Source organism: Gavialis gangeticus, unplaced genomic scaffold (genome assembly GCF_001723915.1).
Source record: "Gavialis gangeticus isolate Ggan-Ray unplaced genomic scaffold, GavGan_comp1, whole genome shotgun sequence".
In the NCBI taxonomy this organism is placed as follows: Eukaryota; Metazoa; Chordata; order Crocodylia; family Gavialidae; genus Gavialis; species Gavialis gangeticus.
The window spans coordinates 55,768,522-55,774,030 of record NW_017729034.1 but is presented as its reverse complement, the minus strand read 5'-3'; positions in this window follow the sequence as shown (position 1 = coordinate 55,774,030).

The window sequence follows — 5,509 nt, the reverse complement described above, 5'->3', positions numbered from 1 at the left end:
CGGTTTGCCAGTCTGCGATCGCTTCCAGTCTGGCAGCCAGCCCTCCTGCAGGCCGGCAGCCAACCCTTCATGGCCCAGCACGGGGCCGCGGCCCCAGGGTTTGGGAACCCCTGCATTAGGCCTCATCTTCCTTTGGGGTACTCTGGTGAACGGATGTTATCCCAGGCTGCCACCAAGTCCCCCCCTGAGCCTTTGCTTGTCCAAGCTGAAGAATCCCATGCCTCTCAGCCTAGCCAAGGCTTTGTCTCCCACCTCTGTAGGGCTTCAAAGCCTCTAAGGATATTCTCCGTGGGAACAGATGACAGAAGTAGAGATGGGGTGGGTTGTGGCAAGTGACATTTCACGTGGATGCAAAGAACTGTGTCACCAGGAGGGTGGTGAAGAACTGAAGCAGGCTGCCCAGAGAGGTTAGGGACTCTCCATCCTTGGATGTTTTTAAGGTCTGGCTGGACAAAGCCTTGGCTAGGATGATCTAGCTGGAGATGGTCCTGCTTTGAGCAGGCAGTTGAATGAGATGAGCTCCTCCCTCAGTGTCTATGATTGTGGTGATTCCACCACCTCTCTGGGTACCCCATTTCTGTGCTTCACTGCCCTCCTTGTGATGAGTTCTTCCTCCTATCTAAGCTAATCTTGCTGCCACTTAGGCCCATTGCTCCTCCTTACCTGCCACCACTGAGAACAGCGTAGCTCAGGGGTGGGCAAAATATGGCCCACAAGCTGGATCTGGCCCGCCAGGCAATTTAATCCAGCCCATAGGCACCCACCAACTAATTGTACCCAATGCAGCCCACACACCTTGCTTCTACCCGCCTGCATGGAAGGGCCAGGCCCAGCCAGCACTCAGCTTTGGGACAGGGCTAGTGGGGCTGCCACTGCTGCAGCCCCCGGGGGACTTGCTTGGCTTCCCAGCATCCTACTGGCTCTGGGCAGCAGGCAGGGAAGCAGCAGGCCAGGGGCAGGGGGGGAGCATGGGGCTGGTGGCAGTGCAGAGCCGGCACCTAGAAGGCCGGCGAGAGTACAGAGTGCATGTGGGCAGGGTGTGGGTGTGAGGGAAGGTTGGGGGGTCTAGGAACCCCCCCATACTCTCCCTCCATGGTGCATAGCCCCTCCGGCTTGTGGTGTTTGTGCCCTGCACACACACTGCTGCCCAATGGTGCACAGCTCTGGCCAGCGCTGCACATGGTGGTAAGCGCAGCCAGGCTGGCCTGTCTCTAATGCATGGGGCTCCATTCAGTGCATGTGCAACTCTGCACTCACGTGGGAAGACCTATACGATGGAGCTGGGTGTCTTCTCTGCAATGGAGCCCTACCCCCTGCTTCCCAGTGGAGTCCTGGGACCTGCATGGCAGGGGGTAGGGAAGGCAGCCGGCTGCATTGCGTGGGCTTCCCCCACCAGCACAGAGCCGCACATGCACCACACGGAGCCCCATGCTATAGAGGCAGATGGGCTGGGCTGGGCTGGGCTGGGCTCCTCACCACCATGTGCAGCGCTGGCACATCAAGTGGCAGTGCCTGCACAGGCCATGAGTACCCTGAGCACCTGCCGCTTGCTGCTGCTGCTGCTGGTGGGGCTGTGCACCCTGCCCCCACAATCCCCCCCACACATTAACCCCCCCAACATACCCTGTTGCCTCCAACACACAACCACACCCCCTGGCAATCCCCCACATGCAGACCTCCACACTCCACCATATACCGCCCCCCACAATATACAAGAGAAAGACTTTATTTTTGAGTTATTGTGCAATCATCTCTATATGCAGTATGCAAAAACAAATCATGACACAGATATTTTTGTAATAAATTTAAAATATGGTATAGTAGGTGTTTAACTTTTAGTGTATGATTTGTTTTTTTTTTCTGGTTCAAAGATAGCAACCCTCCTCCCAAAAGAAGTACTTCTGGGGGGCAGGGGGAGGGACTTCTGCAGGCAAAGGTCAGGGGTTAGGGGCAGGACTTCTGGTCCCACAATGGTTACCAGTGGCGGAGCACCTGTCAAGGGGCAGGGCTACCCTTGCGGCCCTCAACAGCTGACCAAAACTCATTTAGCAGCCCTCCAGCTGAAATAATTGCCTGCCCCTGGCCAAGCTCCATCCCCTTTGCCCTTTGTCTAGCACCCTTCCCCTACTGCTAGAAAGAGGATAGAAAAGGCACATCAAGCTGCTGTGACATAAAAAATGAGTGTGTGTGTGGGGGGCGGGGATTATATTTCCTTGGTTTCATGTAATCACACTGTGGTTTCTGGTCTATACTGCGAATTTTCCCTTCTAGCTGGGCAAATCTTTCACCTGCCAGGAGAAGACAGGGAAGGATTTTTGAAAGAGTTTTGGACAGTGGAACAATCGCAACTGCTACGAGACAGCTTATTCAAAATAGATTTAAAACTCATGGCATCCCTTAAGTTTAAGGCCTCAGCATCTTCAGCCCCAACAAAAGGATATCTGCAGTAACACCAAACACCTCTCTCAACTGAGATACGCCACACATTATAAAATGAGGCTAAAAAGACCCCAACCTTGGGTGTCTTGGGTACAAAGAGGTTAAATCTATGTTCCAGACTGGGTGGTCTGTTGACATTGCTGTTGTTTGCTAAGTCATTTTTGCCCTATATCAAGTTCAAATTCAGAAGATGACATCTAAGGGAGCCCGGATGTCAGATTAGATGGAAGTAGATAAGTGTAACAGGGAACACTAGCCCTGTTACTAAGAGGCAGAGCAGCCCCTTTAAGACCTGAGTCTACAGGAACACCAAGCACCAGGAGGATAGGGGTTAATAGCAGCCCAACGACCCAAGCCAGTCAGCTGACAGGAAGGGGCTAGGCCTCTGGGCACATATAAACTCCAGGGCCCAGGGTGGTAGGAGGAGGGTTTTGGCAAGTGGTCAGGGGAAGAGAGCTGCTGTATGGCAGGAGGAATGCTGTGGCTAATGAGGCTCTAGAAGTCTATAAGGTACCCACAGCTGGGGGGTGCTCAATGCTTGAGGAGTGGTTTGGTGTTTTTAAGGAGCCAGAGTATGGCTTTTATGATTTGTATTATGTTATAGCCCAGGGGTGCATATTTATGTTGTTGTTTTATCCAGTGGACTGGGCTGAGGCTATCTGGGAAGGAAGAGGCATCATTGAGGCACACTACTGTGCAAAACCCCAGTACCAGGGCGGTGATCAGACCCCAGCACCAGGGTGGTGCAGGCCAACAGTTATATACCATCTGAGAGGGGAGGTTTGGAGCGGTGGATAGTGAACCCTAGCATTGTGATAGTAAATGGGTGGCCTCTTGCCTGAATAATACCATAATTATTGTTCCATCAAGGTGTGGCAGGAAAGATAGGTGGGTGGATAGTCCAGAGACAGAGGGTCAGGCCTATGTTTGACAGACCCGGGGATGGACCCCTGTCACAACAAGCCATGATGAATTGTCTGGTGGTTTGCCTAAGACCAGGGAGATTAGGCTTGACTTCCTGCTTGGCCACAGATTTTGTTTGTTACCATGGGCAAATCACTCAGTTACATTAAGGAATCCTATACATCAGGGGTTCCCAAACTGTGGTATATGTACACCTGGGAGTATGCAAGACATCTCAGGAGGAGGTACGCGGGAGAAAATGAGTAATGGCAGATGTAAGTTTCATAAAAATAATAAATTTAAGAGGTTAAAATATAAAATGTATGCTGGTCAGAGTACACAGGGAGCTAGTAAATCTGGAAGAGGGTACACAATAAGAAAGTTTAGGAACCTCTGCAGTAGACTACTAAGGCCTATAACACTAGAGTTTCTCTCTGATGGTAGTGCTGTGCATTGCCGTATGCTTTGATGAATATTGCATAATAAAGGTAAGAGCCACATAAGCTTCAGGTGTTGCAGCTCTCAGCAGGCTTAAGAAAAAAGCAGTATCATATAAATTTACCTTGGGATAACTGACAATAATTATCCTTGGGATTAATTTGGACCCAAAAGACCATTGCACCAGTGTTTTATGCACACCACACGCTCCATCACACTTTGTTATTGGATGCAGTTCAAGGTCTTGTCCCTAATGGATTAGTACCTAATTACCCACAACCCCCAAAAACAACAGTGCTCAACAGAAATGCTAAAGCTGACTGAGTCCAGCTTCAAATATTTGAAGGGGATTTTTTCATGACTAAGACACTACTTTCAAGAGATTAGATTGTGCACAAGCCCTAATGTTTGTGGCACATAACAAAATAGTTCAATGGAAATCTTCCTTCAATAACAAAAGATGAAGAAATAACTTGAGGAGAGAAAGCTGAGCAAAAAGAAATCTGTGACTTGGATTGCAATTTCCACATTGCAAAGCTTCCACACTGGAGTTTCCACAATGTGTTAAGTCATTTCTAAGCTATTGTTTGTGTCCCAACTGTTTCTTCTCTGAAAAGAAAACAGAAAGAAAATGTGGAAAGGGAAAGGGAAATGTGGTATACAACCAATGTCCAAAGTGATGGTCACCACAGTAAAGGTTCAACATTTATATGGGGCTTTCCCCCCCATAAATTATTCCCCTGTCAACACCTGCTCTCATACCTAGTAATTACTAGGTGGATAAATTCGACACAGCCTTGAAGTCTGCAGAAGGTATTTGAAAAATGAATGGGGAGTGGTTAAGTACATCAGCTTCTGGAGAATACAAACCCAAGACTGCAAAACAGGTAAACAACTGGTCATGAGCAAGATCCTTTTGGATAAAGGAAGCTACTGTGATGGACTCATTAAATACCTACAATAAATAGTAGTTGGGCCAGCTTTATATTTTAAAAAATAGTAGTAATAAGTTAACATTGATATGATGTTTCTATAGTCTAAGCACTGTAAAGACATTGGCACTATTGTGACAAGATTATATCACCTGTCTAAGCCCACAAATAAAAACATGGTACAAGTCAATCACATGGCACAGGTCAAAGCACTACTCTAAGACAAGTTCTGCCCTAAAAGGAAAAGTGCTGGAAATTCTATGGAGACCCCAGTGGTCCTTGCTGTTGTTATCACTCTTTTATTTGGAAGGCACTACAGTGAGGAATGACAGTGAAAAACCCTACATAGATTGTAAAAGACAACAGAAGTAAGCAGGGTTGATGAAAATCTTTTTTCTTTTTTGAGAGAGATGGAACTGGGACAAGCTTCCCGGATTAAGGACAACAAGAAGTCCTCTTTTAAATACATAGTGGGTAAAAAGAAGGTTCTGGGTAAAGTGGGGCCCCTGCAGGACACGTTAGGAAATTTGGTCATCACACCAGATGACAAAGCCAACATATTTAACGATTTCTTTGCCTCCATTTTCCTAAGCAGGGACTGGAACAGTCACCCCACCACTGGGCCCTCCTCAGGCCCCAGGGGAGGCACACCTAGGCCAAGGGTTAGTGAGGAACTAGTTGGGGAACTTCTGGAGGGACTGGATGTATACAAGTCAGCTGGTCCGGACGATCTCCACCCTAGAGTACTGAGGGAATTGGCTGAGGTCATTGCAGGACCCCGACATGGCTTTACGAGC